General features: G+C 35.9%; 1 non-coding gene across 1 annotated transcript; it reads left to right on the forward strand.

Annotated features, from left to right (window-relative positions):
* Window positions 1-15,200: 15,200 nt before the first annotated feature.
* Window positions 15,201-15,307, forward strand: LOC139869887 (small nucleolar RNA R71). The gene has a single exon (XR_011766465.1). It is a non-coding gene; the product is annotated as a small nucleolar RNA R71 (small nucleolar RNA).
* Window positions 15,308-15,999: the final 692 nt, after the last annotated feature.

Raw genomic sequence — 15,999 nt, forward strand, 5'->3', positions numbered from 1 at the left:
AGAACTAATGTTCAATGCCTTGGTCTTTTAAATAACTATCAAGCGGGTCATTCTTAAATTCCGTCCCATTATCAGTTCTGATGCTCTTAACATGTTTGTTAAAAGAGCGTTGAATCTCTTTAATGAATTCAATGATAATGGCGGGGGTTTCTGACTTAGTTCGCAAAAGAAAAATCCATGTAAACCGGGTATAGTCATCAACAATGACAAGCACATGTTTCTTGCCACTGAGGCTAGAAATACGTATGGGCCCACATAAGTCCATATGCAATAATTACAAAGACGATGAAGTACTGGGGTTTTGATTAAGCGGATGATTAGTCCGTTTCAGCTTACCCATCGCACATGATGGACACACATGATGCTTATCATATTGAAAGGTTGGAATACCATCAACTAAATCTTTAAAGACTAGTCGATTGATACCCTTGTAATTCAGGTGTGACATCCGATGATGCCATTACAATGAATTTTCTTTGGTAGAACGAGTGGCCAAATACATAGTTTCATGTGATGGTGCATCATTGAGGTCAATAGTATATAGTGAAGCACAACGTTTACCAACAAGAAGATCATTCCCTTCGGTGGATTGTACCGAGCATTGTCGACGTTCAAACAGAACTTGGAGATCTCCATCGCAGAATTGGCTCACACTAAATAAACTGCACCCCAAACCCTCAACATATGAAACCCGTTTGATTGTTATGCCATTTTGCACAAAATCTCCGTAACCCGTTATTGTTGCAATATCATCGTTTCCGAATGTAACCGTTCCTAGGAATTTGTCAATGAACTTGACAAGCAAGGATTTATCGCCCGTCATGTGTCGAGAACAACCGGAATCGATATACCAAACACAGACGTCGAAACCCTGTAAATGTGAATTTCCTAGAGTTTAGGTACCCAAAGTTTTTTGGGTCCTTTGCGGTTAGTACCAACAATAAACTTTGGATTAACAACAAACTTTGGATCAATGATGAAATAATCACGTAAAGCATCATGCAGTTTAGACAATAAAACATCATTTAAAACCACATTACATGAAGCATCATACGCAATATCAATCTTTACATCGTTATCAGAAGTCTTAACACACAATTTATTCCAAGTAGATGTTTTGTTCACAGACGAAAATTGAAAAACATGAGAGGATTTCCTAGGCCGACTAGCAGTTTGCTTTGGTTTGGTTGATACTTTCTTAGTCGTGGACTTAGGAACCCATACAGATTTGTAATTCAAGTTTGAATTATGACCTGTGACATGAAAAACACCGTTGTTAGTTAGACGTCCAAACTTTTCAGTTGACACATGAGATGACTGATTTTGCAGAATTTCCAATTTGATTGTACGTTCTTTTGCATCATACTCACTTAAATCAGGTTTAGAACTTGTGTGTGTTGTGGACTTAACTAATTTCTTTAAAAGACTCTTTTGAAGTTTTTGACATAGGAATCATAGGAATCCTTTCAGTTAACACAGAACCATTTGGAGAATGAACCTTTTTAACAAAATATTGAGTTGTAGAAACAACTTTCGAACCATGATTGCCAAATTTGGAGAATGGGTTTTACATCCTTAGATGTTGTTTTTCCCTTCCCCTTCTTAGTAATCCCATCAGTACATTCAAGCACATTGGTTGCAACATTAGACGTTTGCTTAAGTGTATTAGCCTGTTTCATTTGAATTATCTTTTGTTTTAAGCTTTTAATCTCAAGACATAATTCTTCAGCAGAAACTATCACTTCACCCTCCTTAAAAGCATAAGTACATTCTTTCTTAGGCAGTGAAGGCAATTTATCACACAAAGCAAGCATTTATTCAAATGATTGGCACTTAAGTTGCAAGTCAATATTCTCCTGTTCAAGTTGAGCTACTATACGATTAAAATTACGTACAGCAGACAAATGCAAGTAATAATCATGCAAAGGATGAAGTTGACTTTCAAAATCTATCAAAGGTTCAATGTTCGGTTCATCCTGAGGTTCTACTTTTTCATCTAAAGAATTTTGACCTAGAGAATCTGTCTCAAAGAAGACAGTTAGTTCATGTGCTAGGTCTTCACGGAAAACATCATCTGGACATGCAGGTAAAGTTGGTAGAATTGGTTTCACATCAAAAATTGGTTCATCAAATACCTCATCTATTGCAGTAATGCTAGAACTAGGTTTGTTAAACACTTCATTCTCAAGCATTAAAATGTATTTCTCTAGCATGAGTGTTGGGATATAAACCAGTCTACGCTTAGGCACATAATCTTCACGTTGCATGTTCTTTTCAGTTTCAACAAGATTTTTCAAGAAATCAGGATTCGATTTACCTATCGTAGCATTGATTTTTTCATACATTAAGCTAATTTGATGGTATTTCCTAGATTTACGATTTTCAATAATATCATCAAAATCAGCATCAGAAGCATGTACAAAATGCGATGGTAAACTAGCTTGAAAATAATCATAATGATATAATCCTGGAATCTTTTTGGAAGCATTTTCCAAAAATTTTGGATCTTCATAACCCAACCCCCACTTTTCACCATGAATCGTTTTTGGTCTATTTATGAAAATCATTTGTTTTGAAAGTTCCATATCCATGATAGCTTTGGATTTCTCTGTTCGATAGATTTTTTCCTCATATCGAGCAAGTTGTGCTTTCATTTGAAAAGATTCTTTTGACAATAAAGAAATTTCAGTGTTCTTTTCAATTATGGTGTTTTTCCAATTGAATGATTTTCTTGTTTAGTTTTGAAAGTGTGGGTTCATGTTGGTTTTTCAAATCAGAAAGATTTTTTTCTAAAAATTGAACTTTTTCTGCAAGTCGTTCCGATTTTAAACGATAATCAGTTCTTTCAACTTTAATTGGATGAATTGTCTTTTTCAGATCTTCCAACTCAGTTTCCGTAGAGTTGCGTTGGAGAGTCAATTGTTGCACATCCGTTTGCAATTTGGATGAGGAAGGTCTGGTCTCATTCATTTTGATTTTATCTTTTAAAACCTTGTTTTCAGATTTTAAGCCTTTGACTTCTTTTGACCTTGAGACCAGATTCTTCATCAAGTCATTTTGCATTTTGATAAAATCAGGTGAGATTTCAGATGATTGTACCTCATCATCATCGGATGTTGAGTCAGAATTCTCCATTGCTTCTTTAGCTTTGATGAGCTTTGTCACCTTGCAAACATTTGCATGTTCCACTTCTGAATCTGAATCGTCAGTCCAGTTAAACCAAGTATCATCAACCGGTTTAGCTCTCCCCCAGTTTCCACAATCTTAGCCATCAACATTTTCTTCTTGTAGTAAGCTGCGTCCTTCTTCTTAGGCATCTTGCACTCACGAGAGTAATGACCAGCTTTGCCACAATTGAAACAAATTGAATCTTCCTTCTTGGAATCATCCACACGTTATTGTTTAGATTGATCAGCTTTCTTGTAGTACGAGGAAGATGATGAGTTTTTGCATTGATTGCTTGATTTGCCTTTAAACTTGTGTTTGTTCAAGGCTTTTGTGAACATGGCTGCCATCTTGACTAATTCAAGGTAAGAATCATCAACATCAGAAAGATTCAAATCTTCTGAATCAGTTAATTCTTCAACAAGCACTTTCTTGGACAAACCTTTGGAAGATGTTAATGATTTGCTCTTCTTTTTAGCAATTAGGGCAAGTGGATCACCCAGAGAAGACTCTTTCCTTCCTTCTTGAAGTTTAGACACTTCAGGTTGGTAATGCATAAGAACTCCAACAAGCTCATGAATAATCAACTTGTCAATCTCTTTAGTAGATTGAACAATGGTTCCATAAGGAATCCAATCAGCATTGAGCTTTTTGAGAAACTTCATGTTGACTTCAGCATTTACTTTTATGATCTTGCACCTTTTCAACTCATTGAGAACACCATTGAAATGACGATAGGTATCCTTGAGTGGTTCATCAGTTTCCTGCTTGAAATCTTCATAGAATCCCAGAGCCTTATTCAATTTAGTAACATCTGACATGTCATAACCTTCTTGCTGTCGTTTGATCTCATCCCATATATCTTTTGCTGTTGTGTTGCTATCAACATTTTCAAACAATTCATACGAGATAGCTTGCATAACAATATTCTTTGCCTCTATGTCACCCTGAGCTCTCTCACGCTTATCACCAGAAAGTTCATAGACTGGAATTGGCATACCAGTATCCGGATGATAATCAACAACTGGACCATCTCTCAGAGAAGCCCAAATGTACTTTGCTTTCTCACCCTTACAGTCTATGTACTGAGTGATACGGTGAAGCCACTGAGTGTACTTGCCATCAAACAACACTGGAGGATGGGAATCTGATCCAATGATCAAAGTATCTTGAGTAGACATCTTGAAAATGAGGTAGATTCGGTAAAGATTCTGTATTACACAAATCTCAGATGAAAAATCACAACAATCTGATCAGAATGTCAGATTCTGTAACAGATTCGGTACTGTAGCAGATTTGGTAAAGTAGCAAATTCGGTAAAGATTCTGTATATCAGATTCTGTAAAAGAAACTGATCAGAAATACAAGAGACACACCCAGATTCAGTATAGATTCGGTAACCATAAGAATTGTAGCCTGTAACCACTTAAAACAATGAATTAAGTGATACAAAAACTCAGATTCTGTATATGATTCGGTAGTCAGATTCTGTAAGAATTTGAAGTTCAATCTCAATTCAATCCTTTTGAATTTGATTCTGTAACCTTGCTGCACAAGGAAACACATTAGTATCACACAAAATATCAAAGATACCGAAAGTATAGGATACCGAATGTCAACTGTAGCAGTTGACAATACCGAGTCTAAGTTTAAAACTTAGAAATATGACAGAATCCTTTCTCAAACTACACCAATTAGCTGCGTATGATCAAACCGAATGTGATAGAATCACAATCACACCACAATCTGCAACACTTAAGATGAATTTAAGTAATGAAGCAGACTCGGTATAACAGTTACGATACCGAGTGTTGATCAAATCTTCAAAACTTAATGAATTGAAGAAATTGAACCGTCAGAAATGTGATTTAACACCTCACGAACACAACTGAATCCTTAAATCTTCACAAAAATCCAGAATCAAGCTTGAATTAAGCAATATCGAGAGTTTTAGCCACAAACTCTAAAAATCAACTTGATTCTCCATAATTGAAGTTAAAAAGCTATAATGATGATCGAAACTCTTTCTAAAATACCTAATGCACCTTTGCTGAACTTATCACAAGAATCTGAACGTCAGATTATCAAATTCGATGATACCGAATGTGATTCAAAATACCGAGAGTAATCAGATTCTGTAATCTTCAATCTCTGTATCGATATAGTGATGTAGAATCACTTCCTGGAAGCTCTGATACCAAATGATAGGTCAGATCATGTTGAGATTGAGAGAAATGATAAGATAAAGAGAGATTCGGTAGATAGGAATGAGACTCGGTATTAGAGAGAATCGGTACAATTACATTCCACAGCTTCTAGAACTCAGTTACAATGCAATGGCTATCTAATTAGGACTACTTAGGTTCCTTATATAGCCCTCTTCTAAGGAACCTTCATTTAAGCTTATTTTCACATTAACACTATACAACTTCGGGATCCTAACACATATCTATAGTTCAATATTTTTGAGATTCAACTTTGTGGACTTTGCTTATCGTGTCGAGATCAGATGAAGTTTAAGTTTAAATTTGTTCATAAATTCCCGGGTCGTCACATTGTGAAACTTCCTGGATCAAATAGTTTTTCTGGTATCTTATTCAACAGCACTGCTGAACAATTAGCATTCATAGTAACAGCCGAGAGTTCTTCCATTTTCTTTCTATTTGTGATTAGATCTTTCAGAAATTTAGCATATCTAGGCATTCATTGGTAGGAAGTGTGCTGATTTGGTGAGACGATCAACTATTACCCAAATAGTATCAAAACCACTTGCAGTCCTTGGCAATTTAGTGATGAAATCCATGGTAATGTTTTCCCATTTCCATTCCGGGATTTCGGGTTTTTGAAGTAGACCTGATGGTTTCTGATGCTCAGCTTTGACCTTAGAACACGTCAAACATTCTCCTACGTATTTAGCAACATCGGCTTTCATACCCGGCCACCAAAAATGTTTCTTGAGATCCTTGTACATCTTCCCCGTTCCAGGATGTATTGAGTATCTGGTTTTATGAGCTTCTCTAAGTACCATTTCTCTCATATCTCCAAATTTTGGTACCCAAATCCTTTCAGCCCTATACCGGGTTCCGTCTTCCCGAATATTAAGATGCTTCTCCGATCCTTTGGGTATTTCATCCTTTAAATTTCCCTCTTTTAAAACTCCTTGTTGCGCCTCCTTTATTTGAGTAGTAATGTTATTATGAATCATTATATTCATAGATTTTACTCGAATGGGTTCTCTGTCCTTCCTGCTCAAGGCATCGGCTACCACATTTGCCTTCCCCGGGTGGTAACGAATCTCAAAGTCGTAATCATTCAATAATTCAATCCACCTACGCTGCCTCATATTCAGTTGTTTCTGATTAAATATGTGTTGAAGACTTTTGTGGTCGGTATATATAATACTTTTGACCCCATATAAGTAGTGCCTCCAAGTCTTTAATGCAAAAACAACCGCGCCTAATTCCAAATCATGCGTCGTATAATTTTGTTCGTGAATCTTCAATTGTCTAGACGCATAAGCAATCACCTTCGTTCGTTGCATTAATACACAACCGAGACCTTGCTTTGATGCATCACAATAAATCACAAAATCATCATTCCCTTCAGGCAATGACAATATAGGTGCCGTAGTTAGATTTTTCTTCAATAACTGAAACGCTTTCTCTTGTTCATCATTCCATTCAAATTTCTTCCCTTTATGCGTTAATGCAGTCAAGGGTTTTGCTATTCTGGAAAAGTCTTGGATGAACCTTCTGTAGTAACCAGCTAGTCCTAAAAACTGGCGTATGTGTTTCGGAGTTTTCGGGGTTTCCCACTTTTCAACAGTTTCTATCTTTGTCGGATCCACCTTAATACCTTCTTTGTTCACTATGTGACCGAGGAATTGAACTTCTTCCAACCAAAATGCACACTTTGAAAACTTAGCGTACAATTCTTCCTTCCTCAATACTTCTAACACCTTTCTCAAATGTTCACCGTGTTCTTGGTCATTCTTTGAGTAAATAAGTATGTCATCAATGAAAACAATGACAAACTTATCAAGGTATGGTCCACACACTCGGTTCATAAGGTCCATGAACACAGCTGGTGCATTAGTTAAACCAAACGGCATGACCATAAACTCGTAATGACCGTAACGTGTTCTGAAAGCAGTCTTTGGAATATCATCTTCTTTCACCCGCATTTGATGATACCCGGAACGTAAGTCAATCTTTGAATAAACAGACGAGCCTTGTAGTTGATCAAATAAGTCGTCGATTCTCGGTAGTGGGTAGCGGTTCTTGATGGTAAGTTTGTTCAACTCTCGGTAGTCGATACACAACCTGAATGTACCATCTTTCTTCTTGACAAACAAAACAGGAGCTCCCCACGGTGATGTGCTTGGTCGAATGAAACCACGCTCTAAAAGTTCTTGTAATTGGCTTTGCAGTTCTTTCATCTCGCTGGGTGCGAGTCTGTAAGGAGCACGAGCTATTGGTGCAGCTCCTGGTACAAGATCTATTTGAAATTCAACGGATCGATGTGGGGGTAATCCCGGTAATTCTTTCGGAAATACATCGGGAAATTCTTTTGCAATGGGAACATCATTGATGCTCTTTTCTTCAGTTTGTACTTTCTCGACGTGTGCTAGAACAGCATAGCAACCTTTTATTATTAGTTTTTGTGCCTTCAAATTACTAATAAGATGTAGCTTCGTGTTGCCCTTTTCTCCGTACACCATTAAGGGTTTTCCTTTTTCTCGTATAATGCGAATTGCATTTTTGTAACAAACGATCTCCGCTTTCACTTCTTTCAACCAGTCCATACCGATTATCACATCAAAACTCCCTAACTCTACTGGTATCAAATCAATCTTAAATGTTTCGCTAACCAGTTTAATTTCTCGATTCCGACATATATTATCTGCTGAAATTAATTTACCATTTGCTAATTCGAGTAAAAATTTACTATCCAAAGGCGTCAATGGACAACTTAATTTAGCACAAAAATCTCTACTCATATAGCTTCTATCCGCACCCGAATCAAATAAAACGTAAGCAGATTTATTGTCAATAAGAAACGTACCCGTAACAAGCTCCGGGTCTTCCTGTGCCTCTACCGCATTAATATTGAAAACTCTTCCACGGCCTTGTCCATTCGTGTTCTCCTGGTTCGGGCAATTTCTAATAATGTGGCCTGGTTTTCCACATTTATAACAAACTACATTGGCATAACTTGCTCCGACACTACTTGCTCCGCCATTACTCGTTCCGACACCATTTGTTCCTTTCGTTCTATTAACCCCTGGTCCGTAGACCTCACACTTCGCCGCGCTATGACCATTTCTTTTACACTTGTTGCAAAATTTGGTGCAGAACCCCGAGTGATTCTTTTCACACCTTTGGCATAGCTGCTTCTGATTGTTGTTGTTGTTGCGGTTATTATTGTTGTTGGGATGATTGTTGTAGTTGCTGTTGTTGTTGTTGTTGTTGGGCCGTTTGTTGTAGTTGCGATTGATGTTGCGATTGTTGGGATAATTGTTGCGATTATTGTTGTAATTGCTGTTGTTGTTGTATTGGTGATTCTTATCACCGTTTTCCTCCCACTTTCTTTTGACTTGCTTCACATTGGCCTCTTCAGCAGTCTGTTCTTTAATTCTTTCTTCAATCTGGTTCACTAGTTTGTGAGCCATTCTACATGCATGTTGTATGGAGGCGGGCTCGTGTGAACTTATATCTTCTTGGATTCTTTCCGGTAATCCTTTCACAAACGCGTCGATCTTCTCTTCCTCATCTTCGAATGCTCCCGGACACAATAGGCACAATTCTGTGAATCGTCTTTCGTACGTGGTAATATCAAATCCTTGGGTTCGTAACCCTCTAAGTTCTGTCTTGAGCTTATTGACCTCGGTTCTGGGACGGTACTTCTCGTTCATCAAGTGCTTGAATGCTGACCACGGTAGTGCGTACGCATCATCTTGTCCCACTTGCTCTAGATAGGTAATCCACCATGTTAACGCAGAACCTGTGAAGGTATGCGTAGCGTACTTCACTTTGTCCTCTTCAGTACACTTACTTATGGCAAACACCGATTCAACCTTCTCGGTCCACCGTTTCAATCCGATCGGTCCTTCGGTTCCATCAAATTCCAAAGGTTTGCAGGCAGTGAATTCTTTGTAGGTGCATCCTACACGATTTCCTGTACTGCTAGATCCAAGGTTATTGTTGGTATGTAGCGCAGCCTGTACTGCGGCTATGTTTGAGGCTAGAAAAGTACGGAATTCCTCTTCATTCATATTCACGGTGTGTCGAGTAGTCGGTGCCATTTCCTTCAAAATAGTTAAATGGAACAAGTTAATCATACAGAATATTAAGAGTAGTTAATAGTATTTCGTAGCATAATATGAACTCATTTATAAAAGCTTTTTCTTCATATTAGCGTTTTATAAGTTTAAATTCGGGTAGTACCTACCCGTTAAGTTCATACTTAGTAGCTAATATACAATTCAACTACTACAATTCTATATGAAAAACTGATTATAATAATATTTCGCGTTCAAACTTTTATACAATATTTTACAAACTTACAATACCGCTTATTTTACATAAAGCATGAAATATAGCACACAATAACTTTGATACAAGATAGTTGTGAAGACAATTCTAGCTAGTACACAAGTCGTTCAGCAAAGGCAATAAAGACACGTAATTCATACGTCCAGAAACAAGTCATGCATTCTGGTTTTACTAGGACTACTTCCCATCCTTGGTCTTGTGCAACATAACCGTTATGGCCGTTGATAAGACAGCGTGTTGTAACGTCATCAAAGGGACGAGGGTTACGTAATGTCCAACAGTCCCGTAATAATCTAAAAACCTCATTTCTTACCCCAATTACCGACTCCGTCACTTGTGGAAACGTTTTGTTTAATAGTTGTAGCCCGATGTTCTTGTTCTCACTTTGGTGAGAAGCGAACATTACTAATCCGTAAGCATAACATGCTTCTTTATGTTGCATGTTAGCCGCTTTTTCTAAATCACGAAGTCCAATATTCGGATATATTGAGTCAAAATAATTTCTTAACCCGTTGCGTAAAATAGCATTTGGGTTCCCCGCAATATATGCGTCAAAGTAAACACATCGTAACTTATGGGTTTCCCAATGTGATATCCCCCATCTTTCAAACGAAAGTCTCTTATAAACCAAGACATTCTTGGAACGTTCTTCGAATGTCTTACAAACTGATCTCGCCTTAAATAGTTGTGCTGAAGAATTCTGGCCGACTCTAGACAAGATTTCATCAATCATGTCTCCGGGTAGGTCTCTTAAAATATTGGGTTGTCTATCCATTTTGTGTTTTTAAACTGTAAAATAGACAAGAGTTAGATTCATAAAAAAAATACTTATTAATACAAGCAATTTTTACATATATCATAAAGCATAAGAACACTATATTACATATATTACACCACACGAATACAACTATCTTATTCCGACTCGCTCGTTTCTTCTTCTTCGGTTTTGGTTCGTTTTGCCAAGTTTCTAGGGATATATGATGTTCCCCTAATACGAGCCGTCGTTGTCCACATTGGTTTAGAAAAACCTGGTGGTTTAGAGGTTCCCGGGTCATTGTTACAACTTAAGGACTTCTGGGGTTGACGATACATATAAAGTTCATCGGGGTTGGAATTAGATTTCTCTATTTTTATGCCCTTTCCCTTATTATTTTCTTTTGCCTTTTTAAATTCAGTTGGGGTAATTTCTATAACATCATCGGAATTCTCGTCGGAATCCGATTCATCGGAGAATTGGTAATCCTCCCAATATTTTGCTTCCTTGGCGGAAACACCATTGACCATAATTAACTTTGGTCGGTTGGTTGAGGATTTTCTTTTACTTAACCGTTTTATTATTTCCCCCACCGGTTCTATTTCTTCATCCGGTTCCGATTCTTCTTCCGGTTCCGATTCTTCTTCCGGTTCCGACTCTTCTTCCGGTTCCTCTTCGGGAACTTGTGAATCAGTCCACAAATCATTCCAATTTACATTTGACTCTTCATTATTATTAGGTGAGTCAATGGGACTTGTTCTAGAGGTAGACATCTATCACATAATATCAAACACGTTAAGAGATTAATATATCACATAATATTCATATGTTAAAAATATATAGTTTCCAACAAAAATGTTAAGCAATCATTTTTAAAGAAAACACGGTCGAAGTCCAGACTCACTAATGCATTCTAACAAACTCGATAAGACACACTAATGCAAATTTTCTGGTTCTCTAAGACCAAAGCTCGGATACCAACTGAAATGTCCCGTTCTTATTGATTAAAAACGTTCCATATTAATTGATTTCGTTGCGAGGTTTTGACCTCTATATGAGACATTTTTCAAAGACTGCATTCATTTTTAAAATAAACCATAACCTTTATTTCATAAATAAAGGTTTAAAAAGCTTTACGTAGATTATCAAATAATGATAATCTAAAATATCCTGTTTATACACGACCATTACATAATGGTTTACAATACAAATATGTTACATCGAAATCAGTTTCTTGAATGCAGTTTTTACACAATATCATACAAACATGGACTCCAAATCTTGTCCTTATTTTAGTATGCAACAGCGGAAGCTCTTAATATTCACCTGAGAATAAACATGCTTTAAACGTCAACAAAAATGTTGGTGAGTTATAGGTTTAACCTATATATATCAAATCGTAACAATAGACCACAAGATTTCATATTTCAATACACATCCCATACATAGAGATAAAAATCATTCATATGGTGAACACCTGGTAACCGACAATAACAAGATGCATATATAAGAATATCCCCATCATTCCGGGACACCCTTCGGATATGATATAAATTTCGAAGTACTAAAGCATCCGGTACTTTAGATGGGGTTTGTTAGGCCCAATAGATCTATCTTTAGGATTCGCGTCAATTAGGGTGTCTGTTCCCTAATTCTTAGATTACCAGACTTAATAAAAAGGGGCATATTCGATTTCGATAATTCAACCATAGAATGTAGTTTCACGTACTTGTGTCTATTTTGTAAATCATTTATAAAACCTGCATGTATTCTCATCCCAAAAATATTAGATTTTAAAAGTGGGACTATAACTCACTTTCACAGATTTTTACTTCGTCGGGAAGTAAGACTTGGCCACTGTTGATTCACGAACCTATAACAATATATACATATATATATTAAAGTATGTTCAAAATATATTTACAACACTTTTAATATATTTTGATGTTTTAAGTTTATTAAGTCAGCTGTCCTCGTTAGTAACCTATAACTAGTTGTCCACAGTTAGATGTACAGAAATAAATCGATAAATATTATCTTGAATCAATCCACGACCCAGTGTATACGTATCTCAGTATTGATCACAACTCAAACTATATATATTTTGGAATCAACCTCAACCCTGTATAGCTAACTCCAACATTCACATATAGAGTGTCTATGGTTGTTCCGAAATATATATAGATGTGTCGACATGATAGGTCGAAACATTGTATACGTGTCTATGGTATCTCAAGATTACATAATATACAATACAAGTTGATTAAGTTATGGTTGGAATAGATTTGTTACCAATTTTCACGTAGCTAAAATGAGAAAAATTATCCAATCTTGTTTTACCCATAACTTCTTCATTTTAAATCCGTTTTGAGTGAATCAAATTGCTATGGTTTCATATTGAACTCTATTTTATGAATATAAACAAAAAAAGTATAGGTTTATAGTCGGAAAAATAAGTTACAAGTCGTTTTTGTAAAGGTAGTCATTTCAGTCGAAAGAACGACGTCTAGATGACCATTTTAGAAAACATACTTCCACTTTGAGTTTAACCATAATTTTTGGATATAGTTTCATGTTCATAATAAAAATAATTTTCTCATAATAACAACTTTTAAATCAAAGTTTATCATAGTTTTTAATTAACTAACCCAAAACAGTCCGCGGTGTTACTACGACGGCGTAAATCCGGTTTTACGGTGTTTTTCGTGTTTCCAGGTTTAAATCATTAAGTTAGCATATCATATAGATATATAACATGTGTTTAGTTGATTTTAAAAGTCAAGTTAGAAGGATTAACTTTTGTTTGCGAACAAGTTTAGAATTAACTAAACTATGTTCTAGTGATTACAAGTTTAAACCTTCGAATAAGATAGCTTTATATGTATGAATCGAATGATGTTATGAACATTATTACTACCTTAATTTCCTTGGATAAACCTACTGGAAAAGAGAAAAATGGATCTAGCTTCAATGGATCCTTGGATGGCTCGAAGTTCTTGAAGCAGAATCATGACACGAAAACAAGTTCAAGTAAGATCATCACTTGAAATAAGATTGTTATAGTTATAGAAATTGAACCAAAGTTTGAATATGATTATTACCTTGTATTAGAATGATAACCTACTGTAAGAAACAAAGATTTCTTGAGGTTGGATGATCACCTTACAAGATTGGAAGTGAGCTAGCAAACTTGAAAGTATTCTTGATTTTATGAAACTAGAACTTTTGGAATTTATGAAGAACACTTAGAACTTGAAGATAGAACTTGAGAGGGATCAATTAGATGAAGAAAATTGAAGAATGAAAGTGTTTGTAGGTGTTTTTGGTCGTTGGTGTATGGATTAGATATAAAGGATATGTAATTTTGTTTTCATGTAAATAAGTCATGAATGATTACTCATATTTTTGTAATTTTATGAGATATTTCATGCTAGTTGCCAAATGATGGTTCCCACATGTGTTAGGTGACTCACATGGGCTGCTAAGAGCTGATCATTGGAGTGTATATACCAATAGTACATACATCTAAAAGCTGTGTATTGTACGAGTACGAATACGGGTGCATACGAGTAGAATTGTTGATGAAACTGAATGAGGATGTAATTGTAAGCATTTTTGTTAAGTAGAAGTATTTTGATAAGTGTATTGAAGTCTTTCAAAAGTGTATAAATACATATTAAAACACTACATGTATATACATTTTAACTGAGTCGTTAAGTCATCGTTAGTCGTTACATGTAAGTGTTGTTTTGAAACCTTTAGGTTAACGATCTTGTTAAATGTTGTTAACCCAATGTTTATAATATCAAATGAGATTTTAAATTATTATATTATCATGATATTATCATGTATGAATATCTCTTAATATGATATATATACATTAAATGTCTTTACAACGATAATCGTTACATATATGTCTCGTTTAAAAATCATTAAGTTAGTAGTCTTGTTTTTACATATGTAGTTCATTGTTAATATACTTTATGATATGTTTTCTTATCATAGTATCATGTTAACTATATATATATATCCATATATATGTCATCATATAGTTTTTACAAGTTTTAACGTTCGTGAATCACCGATCAACTTGGGTGGTCAATTGTCTATATGAAACATATTTCAATTAATCAAGTCTTAACAAGTTTGATTGCTTAACATGTTGGAAACATTTAATCATGTAAATATCAATCTCAATTAATATATATAAACATGGAAAAGTTCGGGTCACTACACCTTGTTGGTTGTTGTATGGAACATTTCGATTATAATTCTGGTTTTGATTGTAAATTGGTCTTGGCGGTTGATAATTATTCTGATAATGATTTCCAAGCCTTTAGTTTATGTATGAAACATTCTCTCTTTGTTCCATTATTAGTTCAATACTGAGACAATCTTTGGTCAAATGTGGTCCTCCACACTGCTCGCAACTAATTCGTATTAAGTGAATATCCTTAGTCATCTTTTCCATTCGTCTCTCGACAGCATCTATCTTTGCGAAAATGGAATCTAAGTCATGGCTAGAATCGGCTCTAGCTGCTTTAGATGATCTAATGATATCTTTTTCTTGGTGCCACTCATGTGAGTGGGAAGCAGTGTTATCAATAATTTTATAAGCATCAGTTTCTGTTTTCTTCATAATAGAACCACCAGCTGCTATGTCTATGTCTTTCCTTGTAGTGATGTCGCATCCTTGGTAGAATATTTGTACTATTTGACAGGTGTCTAAACCATGTTGCGGACATCCTCTCAATAACTTTCCAAATCTGGTCCATGCCTCATATAGAGTTTCATTTGGTTTCTGTGTGAACGTAAAAATTTCTCCTTGAAGTCTTACGGCTTTAGATGCCGGAAAGAATTGTTTAAGAAATTTTTCAACTAAAACGTCCCATGTATCAATCGCCCCTTCAGGTAACGATTCCAACCAATCTTTGGCTTCTCCTTTTAAAGTCCAGGGAAATAACATGAGATATATCTGTTCATCCTCCACTTCTCTTATTTTAAATAGAGTGCAGATCCTATTAAAGGTACGAAGATGTTCGTTTGGATCTTCCTTCGGCGCACCACTAAATTGCCATTGATTAGTTACCATGTGTAGAATTTGTCCTTTGATTTCATAATCTGGCGCATTAATGTCTGGTTGAGTAATTGCGTGACCTTGGCCAGTGCGTTTAGCTCTCATTCGGTCTTCCATACTTAAAGGTTCCAGATTCTCCATGATTGAATTTGTTGAATCTGAATCACTAGAGGATTCTGATTTAATGGTTGGTTCCTCAACAATCTCTGTTTGAATGATTGGTGGTTCCAGAGGAAACATTAGTGGTTCAGGATCTCGAAATCGTCCCTGAATATTCTCCGAATTCTCAATTGTGAGGTCGGGTTCAAAAAATGGATTATCGGAAATTTGAATTAGAGTACTTGGTCGACTGGATGACGATTCTAAAGAAAAATCAACGACGAAAATATTTGCTAGATGTCTTGATTGAGTTACAGGTGGTGAACGTACAAAAGGTGGTGAACGTTTTG

This window comes from Rutidosis leptorrhynchoides, chromosome 9 (genome assembly GCF_046630445.1).
Source record: "Rutidosis leptorrhynchoides isolate AG116_Rl617_1_P2 chromosome 9, CSIRO_AGI_Rlap_v1, whole genome shotgun sequence".
Classification (NCBI taxonomy): domain Eukaryota; kingdom Viridiplantae; phylum Streptophyta; class Magnoliopsida; order Asterales; family Asteraceae; genus Rutidosis; species Rutidosis leptorrhynchoides.